This window comes from Crocodylus siamensis, chromosome 1 (assembly GCF_052110815.1).
Source record: "Crocodylus siamensis isolate JL-2025a chromosome 1, ASM5211081v1, whole genome shotgun sequence".
NCBI lineage: Eukaryota > Metazoa > Chordata > Crocodylia > Crocodylidae > Crocodylus > Crocodylus siamensis.
Window position 1 is genome coordinate 335061772 of NC_143395.1, and position 13832 is coordinate 335075603.

Consider the following 13832-nt stretch of genomic DNA (forward strand, 5'->3'; position numbering starts at 1 on the left):
CAGTGTTCCAGCTGTGGCCTGACCAGCATCTCATAGAGGGGGAGAATCACCTCCCTCTCTCTACTTGAGATGCACCCATGGATGCACAACAAGGTATGGTTAGCCCTGCCAACCGTGACCTCACATTGTTAGCCCATGTTCATCTTGGAGTCAATAATGACTCCAAGATCCCTTTCTGTCTCTGTGCTTTCAAGAAGGAAGTTTCCCATTCTATAAGTGTGCTGCTGGTTTCTACTGCCCAAGTGCAGCACCCTGCACTTGTCAGTATTGAAATGCATCCTGTTTATGTTAGCCCACTCCTGTAGCCTATCCAGATCTTGCTGCAATCTTTCCCTCCCTACTAGCATGCTCACCTCACCCCAAATTTTGGTATCATCAGCAAATTTAAACAGGTTGTATTTCACCCTGTTGTCCAAATCGTTGATGAAGAAATTGAACAATGCAGGCCCAAAGGCCAAGTCCTGGGGGATTCCGGTGCCCACTTCCTCCCAGGTTGAATATGACCCATCCACCACCACCCTCTGAGTACGACGCTTGAGCCAATCTGCAATCCATCTGACTGTAGGCATCAATGCCACAGTCGCCTACTTTTTTAATGAGGATGGGTTGGGAGACGGTTTCAAAGGCCTCGCTGAAGTCTAGAAAGACTATGTCCACAGCAACCCCTGCATCCACTGCCTTTGTGACTTTGTGATCATAAAAGGCAATCAGGTTGGTCTGACATGACCTGCCCCTAATGAAACCAGGCTGGTTGCCCTTGAGCATCTTCCCTGAAGCTGGCCCATCACAGATGTGCTCCTTGAAGATCTTCTTAAAGAGTTTCCCAAAGACAAAGGTAAGACTGACGGGCCTATAGTTGCCCGGGTCCTCTCTCTTCCCTTTTTTGAAGATGGGGACCACGTTAGCTATCTTCCAGTCATCTGGCACCTGGCCCAAGCACTACGAGCGCTCATAAAGCCATGCCAAGGGCCCTGCAATAACTCCAGTTAGCTCCCTCAACACCCTGGGGTGGAGAGCATCTGGATCTGCTGACTTGAACATGTCCAGCCCCTCCAGAAGCTCTCTAACCCAATCCTCACCAACCTGAGGTCTGGAGGCATTCCCCTCAAGTACATCTGGCATCACAGCGGGGACGTCCCGGTCCATGCACAAGAAAATGGAGGTGAAGAATTGGTTAAAGAGTTCTGCTTTCTCCTCTGGCACAACCACCAGATTGCCCAGCATACTTTGCAGGGACTCCACATTACCCGGTGCCTTCTTCATCCTCCCTATATATTTGAAAAAGGTCTTTTTATTATCCTTGATCATGGACGCTAGTCCTAGCTCTATGTCCGCCTTAGCTTTCCTGACAGCCCCCCTACAGGCCTGAGCAGAGGAGGTATACTCCTCTTTGGAGATAGCACCCCCCTTCCACTGGGTGTACACTGCCTTTTTGGTAAGCAGGCATTCCCGGATGCCCTTGGTGAGCCAGGGGGGCATTCGGGCACTCTTGCCTCCCTTGCTTCTTGTTGGGATGGACTCCCCTTGGGCCCTGAGTACTGTTTCCTTAAGGAACAAGCACTCATCCTGGACACTGAGTTCCCCTGCCCTCAAGGACCCCAGCGCCTCACCCCCTAGTCTCCTCAACTTCTTGAAGTTGGCCCTCCTAAAGTCTAGCGCTACCATCTTGCTGCAGGCCCTTGACACCCTGCACTGGATGGTGAATTCCAGCAAGCGTTGATCGCTATCACCTAGGTGGTCAAGAACCTGGAGGCCCCTTACCAGGTCATCGTTTGTGGCCAGGACCAGGTCCAACAGGGCGTATCTTCTGGTGGGACAGTGCACCTCCTTGATTAAGTGGAGGTCCTGTACCTGAGCTAGGAACCTCCTGGAATGGTCTGTCCTGGCTGACTGTTCCTCCCAGCAGATGTCTGGGTAATTAAAATCACCCATGACAACTACATCCCTTGCCTTAAGTGCCTTTGCAAGCTGGCCCAAAAATTCGTAGTCCAGCTCCTCCCCTTGGCTGGGGGGTCTGTAGTAGACCACCACCGTCAAATCACTCTCCCCATGGCCCCCTTGAATCTTGACCCAGAGCACTTCAGCCTGTCCTTCCTCTGACCCCATTCTACTGGCAGAGGATGTGTAGTGCTCCTTGACATAGAGTGCCACACCCCCACCTTTCCTTCCTTCTCTATCCTGCCTGTAAAGCCTATAGCCCCTAATGCTAACTGCCCAGTCATGGGACAAATCCCACCACGTTTCTGTTAGCCCTATGACATCTGGGTTTCAACTAGCTATTCTGAGGGTGAGTTCCTCCTGTTTATTCCCCATACTGTGAGCATTGGTATATAGGCATTTAAGGCCTTGCAAGACTGTGTGTGCCACCCCCCATTTAGGGAGACTGTCTGGACCCCCGTTCCTTACCATAGCACTCCTTGCGTTTGTCACTTGTCTTGCTCGGATGGCATCGCCTCATCTTTCTGCAGCCCCATCCCCTGGCAAGGCTTGGAGGGATGTGGGCAGTGGGGTTCTGCAGGGCTTGGTCTTTGGGCCTGCACTGTTCAACATCTTCATCAGTGACTTGGGCGAGGGGGTAAAAAGCACCTTGTTCAAATTTGCTGATGATACTAAGATGTGGGGGGATGTGGGCATGCTCGAAGGGAGGAATAGGCTGCAATCAGACCTAAACAGGTTACAGGGTTGAGTGAATGAGAACAGGATGGGTTTCAAAACTGACAAATGCAAGGTGATGCACCTGGAGGGGGAAGAACCAGCAGCATGCCTACAGGTTGGGGAACTCCCTTCTTGTCAGTACAGAGGTGGAAAAGGATCTTGGAGTCATCATTGACTCCAAGATGAACATGGACCAGCAGTGTGGGGATGCAGTCAGGAAGGCCAACCACACCTTGTCATGCATCCACAGATGCATCTCAAGCAGGTCCAAGGAGGTGATCCTCCACCTCTATGCGGCACTGGTCTGGCTGCAGCTGGAGAACTGCATCCAGTTCTGGGTGCCGCACTTTAAGAGGGATGTAGACAACATGGAGAGGGTCCAGAGGAGGGCCACTCTCATGATCAGGGGGCAGCAGGGCAGGCCTTATGAGAAGAGGCTACAGGACCTGAACCTGTTCAGCCTCCACAAAGGAAGGCTGAGGGGGGATCTAGTGGCCTGTTACAAACTAGTCAGAGGGGAGAAGGGGGAGCCCTGTCAGGGATTTGGGGGGCCCTTCCCTACTGGAGGGGCACTGGTGAGTACACTCCCACCTCTCTCCCTCCCTGGGGGGTTGAAGCAAGTAGGGGCCTGGGTGGGGCTTGACCCAGCCCAGCTCCACTCAGCTGCCTCCTCCCATTCACTTGGGGGTTAACCCCCTCCCATCATGGGCCCCGCTTGCCTCCAGATGTACTGGGGTTGGTGGGGGGCTTCCACCCCTGCTGGAGGATCTCTGGGGGGCTTCAGGGGAGCGGGGACACAGTGGGCTTTCACCCGCGCGTCTCTCGCCCTCTGGAGCCTAACTGCTGCTCTTCTGGGCTGGATGACACGGCCCTGCAGGCCAGATCCAGCACATGGGGTTGGGCAGCATAGAGTGGGTGCCCTGTGGCTAGATCCAGCACACAGAATCACTAGAATCATGAGGACGGCTGTTACTTGCCACATAAAGGACTTGGACTTGTGTGCACTGCCTGACCAATGATTGTGGTCGGTGATGGTCACCCACTAAGCTCACAAGTTCTTGACCTTTATGCATCACTGCCACACTGACTGGCTGTGCCCATGCTCCCACATCCAGGCTGACAGTCCCTCATACACATGGGCATTGAAGCACCTGCTCCACACAAATTGGAGCTGCACCTCCACTTCACCACACAGTGCCATGAAGATGTCCCTCTCCTCCATGGACCAGATGGGTCCCCTGGGTGGCTGGCAAGGGGTGTAAGTGGGAAGGACACCATCAGGGGTCCTTTGCCAGCTCTGTGGGCCTCCACACGGCCTCCCTGTGCTGCCAGACGTGGGCAGCTACTTACAGTGCCCAGCACAGAGGCACAGAATAGGACTGACAGCTGTGCGGCAAGGCAATGACTCATAGCACCTGCAGGCTCCAGGCAGGAGTCTGTGAGTCAGCTGTGGGCAGCTGGGGCTGGCCCTGGTGGCCAGAAGCTGCCTGAAGCTGCGCCTGGATGGTGGAAGGCTTGGCACCTGTCTACAGCACCCTGTAGGGCTGGATGTCATGGGCCTGGCAGCTGTGTGGCACTGTGGTGCCAGGCAGAGGTGCCAGGGTACAGGCTGGCTGTATTTAATTGACCTCCCCCTCAATTCAAAAGGTATTGAGGACTTTTAGTCATACCAGGAAATGCCCAGGAAATTAGTGTCTAAATCAGATGAGGTTTTACACATCCTAGCACAACTATGATATATTACACAATCCTCCCCTATATATCAAATTTTATGGTGGGATATCATAGGAGGTCAATTCAATTTCAGAAGCTTCTACAACTTGGGGCACTATAAAGCAGAAAAAATATTTGTTTACACTAAGAATAGGGCAGTAAAATATTAAAATAAAAGATTATGGAACAAAAAAGCTGTTAGGCTGGGTAACTTTTAAAGGAAGAGGTAGAATGCTAATACTGTTTGAAAAGGCCTGTCAGTTTAGCTGTAAAATGCAATCAGTTTGTCAAAACACACAGATGTATATTAAAGTTTGGCTCTCAGATATCATTGCAGGCATTGTTATCTCACTCTGAATTGCAAATTTTAGATTTCTAATTAGAGAAACTGTGGAGTAGTTGTGATAAACTGATTTAATTGATGAATTGCTCATTTGATTCAACTATGATTAAACAGATTTATTTTTTATTCCATATTCCATAAATGATAAATTACTTTAAAACTAGTTTTTAATTAAGTTGCACATACAGTAAATGAAGAGATTAATGCTTAATTAGCTGAAGTCTTAACTATAGTGCTTGGGGCTCTATTCATTGAAAGAAAACTGCTGTAACTCCTCAAGTGATAGATAGATAGATAGATAGATAGATAGATAGATACAAATTTCTACAAATATGTATATATATATCTGTAGAAATTTATAAGGAAATTATAGTGTACAAAAATCTACACATATTTCAGAGATGGCCATGAGCTTTACTCTTTCTGAGGAAAGAATCTACAGATCAGAGTTTTAGCTGATTTAAACAGAAGTAGTTCCAGTGTATACCAGTGGAGCCATACTGATTCTACAGTGATTCTACACTAATTCTTCAGTGTAGCCATACCAGTGTAGCCATACAAGGTAGGATTCAGAGTCAAAGTGCACTAGAAAGATGTTGGGGCAAATTTATTTCTAGTCTGAGTAGAATGTGTTTGTACTGGTGATAGACTTGGTCTCTGGCTTTTTGGTCTCTGGACATATGTTAGGTATCTTGTAATGAGTACAATCTATGGAAAACTGAAATTATATTTTGTAAATAAGTTAGTAATATTAAAATTTGTTGGGGGTCCATTTTTTTCAGGAAACATGATGTTTTTTAAATTGTCAAAAAGAATTCTGTAAAGAAATCAGATGCAATTCATCAACAGTTTTCATTTCAGTGAAATTATTTAGATTCTATTTTAATCTATTTTAAAACATATACTATGAAACAAAGTGGGGAAAACATTGTTTTGTAAAGGAAGTATTAAAAATCCATCTTCAAAATGGCTGTATACCAGTTCTCATAAGTTAGAATGTTCCTCCAAAACCAGATTTTAGTCAAATCAAGACAATTTTATAAATAAATATTCATGCAATATAAAACAATTTTATCAACACTTTTTTTCAATTCCATTTCGATTGGTATGTATACATCTGGAATACATATATAAAGACAATCAAGGATTATATTCTAGGAGACTCAAAAGTGGTGTTATGACTGAGATAGTAAATAAGAGAGCAGATAAAATGAGAGAGAATGAGAGAAATAAGGAAAAGAAAAAAAGGGAAGGCACAATATTATTAAATCCTTCTCAACAACCAACTGGCAGAATAATAGGAACCATTACCAATTATGCAAACATATTCTGATAACAGGAACATGGCTTAAAGAAGAAAGTAACAAATACAGCATCTGACATGCATTGTTAATAGAATTTCTTACTAAAATTCCAACTAGAAAAAATAAGGGACAAGAACTAAGGCTGTATTTTAGGTGATTTTTATTATTGGTATAAGTAGTTGCAATTTTGTTATGTAAAACAGAGGAAAATCAAATTGATATTGAAAAAAAGGGATGAAGGACCAAATAAAGTATATGTGTGAAGCTTATACTCTATACATATTATTATGTAATCAAAATATAAACAAAAGTGACAAAGCAGCAGATCTCTGACCAGTAAGGCTATGGACATATAAATAAAATATCTTCTACAATCGCTATTTTGCCTGATGACCAGGGTTCCTAGTTTTCTCTGATAAAAAAAAAATCCCCAATTTTCAGATTTAAAAAAGTAACCCAAAATCTACATTTTTCCATGATTAAAATGAAGCATCACTATATACATATATCTATATAGCTCTACATCTCTCTATCTTTATCTAAATTGTGCATACTATGATCAAAGCAAACCTAGCCTATATGAGTAATTAATTGAAGATGTTTTTGTTCAGCCTAGGAGCAGGCTTACAATATGTCAATAGTAGCATAAATATATCATCAGGGTTGAAAATATTTTTTTAATTTTTCTTTTGACTTTTGGAGAGATGCAAGAGGTCTCTGCTTCATCAGTTATGTTGCCAGTCATCAGCAGAGATCCTGGTGTTCTCTGATAAAAAAAATAAAACCCCCAATTTTCACATTAAAAAAAGGCAACCCAAATCCACATTTTTCCATGATTAAAATGAAACACCAATAATATCTCTCTATCTCTCTATCTATATCAATAGCACCTGGCTGGTGCTGTTCAGCCAGGGCAGTGCATGGGGTCTCAGGGCCAGGGCGGGGAGTGGGACAGCTGTGGGTGGTTTGTCTATGGGGTGTGGGGCATGTGGGGAATGGCTCCCCCCTGCTGCATGCACCTCCAGGGGGGTGGGGGCACATGACCCCCAGAATTGTGCACAAGGTAGTGGCAGATGCAAGCTGTCTGCTGCAGGTTCAGGGCTCCCCACCCTGCTGCCCTTCCCCTGGGAGCCCTGCACTGCCATAGTGAAGTGCTCCCTGCCCATCTAGCAGCAGCAGCATGGGGTTGTGCTGCCCACTGCTGCTGGGCGGGCAGAGAGCACATGGCTGGTACAGGACTCCCTGAGGAAGTGCAGCAGGGCAGAAAGCCTTGAGCCCAAAGCGGGCAGCCTGCATCTGCCCCCACCTCTGCCCCACTCAGCTCTGGTCCAGCTGTGCTCCTGGGGGAGGGGGAGGGGGAGGGCAGGCAGGCATGTGTCCCACCTTCCAATCTGGAAAAGGTGGTCACCCTAGTACAACTGTGTATGGGCACATGCACTAGAGGGGGTATCAAATGTTGTTAAACAGGTAAATCATGAGTTAAAAGAGTGAGAAGCGCTGTTGAGAGAGAAAAAAAGAGTGAATAGAAGTGGTATAAACTGTTACTGCACCATGGGGAAAAGGGTGAGGGGAATAGGGATAGAAGAGAAGTGCAAAGTAGGGCACAGAAGCATTGGCAACAGGCAAGGAGATGAAAAAGGATAGTTGTACAGGCAAAGGTTCTGCAACGGGATTAGGCAAAATGGTTAGACTTTAGCTGAGACCCTGGTGAGGGCAGAAATCTATGAGAACTGTAAGTGCTAATGGCAGTAACAGGTCATATTGCTGGTTGAACTGAAGAATGAGTTGGGTGAGAAAGAGAGGATTTCCTGATAGCCAGGAAAGATAGAGAGCCACAAGAGTGAATGAAAGAGCAGCCAGGCCTTGCAATCTGCCTCATTCTAAAAGAAACGGCACACCAGTAGGAAAAAGGGTTAAGGGATGGACGTGTTCTAGAAAGTAAAGGTGAAGAGGCAGCCAAGGTAGAGGAGAAAAGAAGGAAAGCAAGGGTGGAAGATCTACTTTTAAACATTCCTTGAACTTTACATATTTCAAAGTCAGAGTGGATAGTAATCAAGGAGTTAATAGGATGGAATATACCTTGTCAATAGCTTAAGGCCACCTTTAACTGTAGACGTATCAGTGATTTTTATTTTTTTATTTTATGTTTGCTTTTCTTTTTTTAAATATATTTCTCAGAACAATACAAATTAATATCTCATCAATACTGCAGTATTCTTGGTCATCTAAAAACATATTTACAGCTTTAGAATACTAAATAAGCATTTTTTGATTCATACAAGAAGTCTTATTTCCATTTTCACTAATAATAATATGCTACAGCCAGATCCAAAGAATGGTATGCATGCTTTGAGATCCTAGAACAAATATAAAATAATCTTTAGTGGTCCATATGTGAATATCAGTGCAAGGCTACAATGGGACTTGAACAATTAGTTTTTCACAATTTTTCTGTCCAATGCATTTACAGAAATTAATGTATTTCATACAAATTAGTTCTTCTATTAGTTCTATTCTGAACTCTACTGTTCCTGCTCGTTAGAAGATGACATTCAATATTATTAGTCCAAGTAGGCAATTTCTAAACTAGAAAACAAAAGCTTGGTCTACAACATTAACACAACAAGATTAGTTTTGTCTGGGGATCCCAGAATTGACATTAGATATTTTTAAAACGTATTTACTAAATACATAAAATTATGCTTCTTCCCACCAAATTAGCATGAAATACATTGATAGTGTACAACATTACTGTGATATTGTTAATTATAGCAATGTATTTTTCTATTATTTTATTTAAGAAGTATTTGACAATAAACTTAGGGCAGTAATCATGCAAGTTTCACATACCATGCATGTATACATATTTTGGCACTGCTGTAATACTAGTTTATGTACTTTAGTACATTAGTTACAAAAATAATAATAATATTCCAAATATATTAGAACTACTCACAAAGCATTTTGAAAACATTTAAATGTTTTTCAAATTTGAGTCGAATACAAAGTTTTCTTATTTTCGATATTGAGGAAAATAAGCACTTTAGTGGAAGGAATCTAGAGCTCAAATTACATTAGAGCACAATTAGGTGAGGGTACTGCTAAGAATTTGATTCAATTAAAATGTTAATAGTTTTAATTAGCTAAAATTGTTTCATATCATCACTGGTAGAATTCATTATTGTGCCTTTTTATTCATAGTTTAAACAATAAAATATATAGACTACATTTGTACTGTAGAGTGGTTTAGGAAAAGTATGGAATGTTTCCTCAAATATTCTGCAGAAAGGCAAGGGTATCACGTCTTGCTTTTACTCTTACACAACTTTAACTGTGGCTCCCTATTAGTAAGGGTCACAGTTAGAAAGATGTAGTTATCTATCTGAAGTCAGAGAAGTCAGGGCAAAGTGGCACCTTAGCGATTAACTGGTTCAGAGAGGCTCTTGCTTACGAAAGCTCATGCCTCTTTGAACTAGTTAGTAATGTTTTCTTCAGTTGGAATCAAAGAAACTTCAATGGTCTTATTGATGCTATTTGTTGTGTGAATAAAGCTTTCTTTGCATCAAAGAGTTTAATCAAATCTCACTGAACAGATTCATTTCTAGGTAGAGACAACTGGATAGGTCTTCACAGGGCTCCATTGCTGCTCTTACAATTTGCCTATGTCAGTTTGACTTGTTCCTGGGGAGGATATCATTTTTTTCTTTTACTGTCTCTGTGGCTTTCAGTCAAAAGCACAGAAGAGACTATTGTGCTATTCCACCAATCTGTTTATGATTGAGAACATGACCGCATGGCATTGATGGTCAAAGTTATGGACATCCCAACAAAAAATACAATAGGATTAGGTGGCCATATACCTCTTCTAAACTCCAGTAATGGAAGCACTGGAACAGTGTAGAGTGAGCATCAATGGGAGCATGTACACAAGAAGTTTCTTGTGGAATTGACAAAATGTCACCATCTTCACATGCGGTACTATTAGGACAGAGTAAACTAATTAACTCTGCCATAGGATAGTACTGCCAGACATAAGTACTATCCTACAGCAGAGTTATTTACTGCTGTACAACGTACATGTAGACACTGATAGGGTTGGCTTGGGCATGAAGGTACTTTGGCTTGGGGGCTGCCTGCTAGTTAGCCCCACACTGATGCACCCTTCTACCCCAACCAGCCCCTCTGGAGCACATTGAGTCAGTTTGGAGAAAGAAGCCCCAGGCTGAGAGACTGACCCCCAGGGTCCTCTGCCAGCTGAGGTTGCTTTGTCCTGGCTCAGCATCCTGTGGGTCTGGGCACACATGCAAATGCAGCACTCACAGGCAATGAACTCCAGCATGAACTATACCAGAGTTTATTCAGCTGCATTAATGGCATGTGTGGACACAACCAGTTGCAAAAAAATGTAGCCAAAAAGAATAAAAGAGAGAGATAGCTTCAGAGCAGGGGTGGGCAAAATATGGCCCATGGGCCATTTTATCTGGCCTGCAGAGCCTCTAAAAAATTTAGTAAATTAATATTTATTTGCCCCAGCTCCGTGTCAAAGCTGGCTGGAGACAGGGGCAGTAGGAGCCCTCAGCAGGCTTGCAGAATTGAGCATTCCAGCCCCACCCACTCCCGGCCAGTTCCCTGTTTTTCTGCTCCTGCCCTGCGCCAGCACCATGTGGCTGTGGCTCCCAGCAGCATACTTGGACCATGGAGCATGAGACTTTGCTGGTAGGGGTGTGTATGTGTGTGCACATGCATGTCGACAGGCACGGGGGCAGAGTATGTGCATGTTTGCAGGCATGGGACATTGTGTGTGTGTGTGTGTGTGTGGTGCGTGTGTGTGTGTGTCTGCAGGCAGAGGGGCAGAGTGTGTGTGTGTGTTCATAGGGTGAGTCCCACACATGTACCTATGACTCCCCTCGGGCTGCATTACACAAACCCCAGCCACCCTCCCCCCATACCCACTCTCACCCCACATACCCACACACCCACAGCCCCCGACAAACCTATAACCACTCCGACAATATATCAGAACACAATGTGTCATTTTAAGCTATTGTGCAATCACCTCTGTGTACACTACACAAACACATGTAAATAAGGACAAAAATTTTTTTTTTTAAATCAAATTAATTAATGTTGGTGATCACTTTTTAGAATATAATTTGGTATTTTGCTGGTTCTGAGATGCCCACCCCTGCTTTAGAGAATACCAAAGGGAGGGTAGTAGCGTGGTAGAGACATCAGGGTAGCTTAGATGACAGGAAATAGCATAGCAAAATAGGAAGCAGAGAGGCTTAGAGGGGAATACAGAAGTCCATAGGACATGATATGGGCAACTTGAGGAGGCAAAGAAAGACCTAACTAGATAGACCTGGGAGGCTGGAAGGGATTCCCACATGTAGCAGTGGAAAGCTAGGCACAGGGCTAAAGAGAAAGGTGAAACTGGTATAGATTAATAGGTTAAAGGATTAATTGTCTAAAGATAGTTGACAAGGATGTCCAGATAGATGTCCAGATAGTGGAAAGGTAGTCCAAAATGCACAACACACGTGAATAATGACTGTGTTATCACTAGAAAGACTACGGGGCTTTGGTGTCCCTGATGAAGTCACAGCTGATGCTCCAAGCCAAAGAATAGCTGCAGCTGGAAGCACTTAAACATGTCTTAGATTTTGTCTACATCCTTCACAAGGACCTGACCAATGCTCCTGTCTCCAGGTCTACTAGCTGATTAACAGGGTTCCTGGTTTCCGCTGATAAAAAAATCCAATTTTCGGATTAAAAAAAGTAACCCCAAACCCACAATTTTCCATGATTAAAATGAAACACTACTATATACAGGTACCTATATTAGTGGTGTTTGATATTAATCATGGAAAACTGTGGATTTGAGGTCACTTATTTTTAATCCAAAAATTGAGGATTTTTTTAAAATCAGAGAAAACTAGGATCTCTGCTAATTAAGGCCCTTAATCTTCTGCGTGGCACCCTTTGGTACAGTCTAGAAACCACCTCCACCAACTATACCCTCTCTGCTCCAGACAAGTTCTGCACGGGTCAACCATTTAACAGTGATCTTGGGTCTCAACAAATTCCTGTACATCCTCCCCTGTCCTACACTTACACACAACTTCTTTCCCAAGTCCCTAGCTTTCTCAAGTGAAGGAGTTCCATTAGATTGCATACATACCCCAAGAATTGAGTGTGGTTAATGGTACACGCATGAGCTTCTGTAAGCCATCCTATAATGCCTGTGTCCTCACAGAGAGGCACATCATGTTTATCAGGAATATGGGACTTGTCAGTGTCTCAAGTATGCTGATGTTATTACCAGATTTCCAGGGTCTTCCAATAACTCTTCTGTGTGGTCCCAAGTTGCCCTCAGGCAATTCTGTAATGGAGAATTTTAAGACAGCTGTTTGCAGGGTAAGATCATCCTACCACTGTGAGGCCTATAATCAGACTTGTCATTTATAGGTTTCCTTATTTTCAAACACGACAAGCATCATCCTTACCTGTGACCTCACTCCCACAACAACTGAAACTTTTCCTCACAAGTGTTTTTCTTTTCTGTTTGTAAAGTTCAGATGGGTGTTCCCATCAACCTTATCTCTTTACACATTTACTGCGCCCAGAAGATGATCCCATACAGTAAAACACCTGCTATTGCAAACTCACCAGATAAATTATGGAGAGAATTGTGGGCATTCAAAAATACAAACACATTTTCTCTCCTTATCTGATGGCATATTACATTCTATACCCATGACAGACAATAGGAAACCATCATGGCAGTAAGAAGCCCATGGCTTGTTGAACAACCTGTAATTCCTTTGCCTGAGCAATTAAATAGTGACAAAGATGAGGGGAATTTGGGAAGAGTGTTACCAGATTTGCCCATCACTTTGGGGTGTGTTCATTTATTAGGGGTATGTTTCTGGTGGTTAATTTTGTCAATATGCTGTTTGTGTTACTTGTGTTTCTATATGGAGCTGTATCTCTCCCTTCTGCAAGTCCTCACCCCTAGTGGAGCTACTTTGTGGGACTCAGTTTCAATGAGGCTGGGTTCCTCCAGACACCAAATCAGTCAAATATACACACACTGATTAACATGACATGCCTGACCAGGCCGAGTTGATCATCATGGACAGGCTGACATCCTCATATGCCAGGCATCAGTTCATTAAGGTAACAACAAAACGCAGTCAGACACAAGCACACAGGTAAACACAATAACTCTGAATCCAGCTGGGTGTCCAGTTGACACCCTCATGGGCCAGCATTCAGTTCATTAGGGCCATCTCACCCAAAATGGGTCAGTAGGCCTGTACAAGCTAATCCCCTTATGTGTCTTAAATTCAGCATGTCCCAATCTTTTGCCCTAACTCCTAGTAGTAACCCCCTTGATAAGCAGACCCCACTGTGGTTTTGGACATTACAGGGATCTCTGGCATAGGTAAAAGAAGCATTGCTGCAGAGCAAATGGGGAGGTTGAGGGGAAGAAAGAGTAGGTGGGGTTCAGAGAGAAAGTATAGCAATGACTTTGACCATAAAATTTTTTTATTGCCAGGTATATGAACTTATGATGATACCCGTAATAATAGCCATACAAGAGAGAGACAACTAAACAGTTACAATATTTTTACATAGGTTCAATTAGGGCTTTGGAGAAGTCTATCTTGAGTTTGATTAGCAAAAGTCAGGTTTAGAAAGCTGTGCCTTGTGTAAGAGAATAAAAGTCAGGTTCCTGGAGTCAGAGAGAGCTAGAGTTGGGTTCTTACCACTCAGCAAAGCTTGAACGAGTCAAGGTGCCCAGGTGTTGTTGG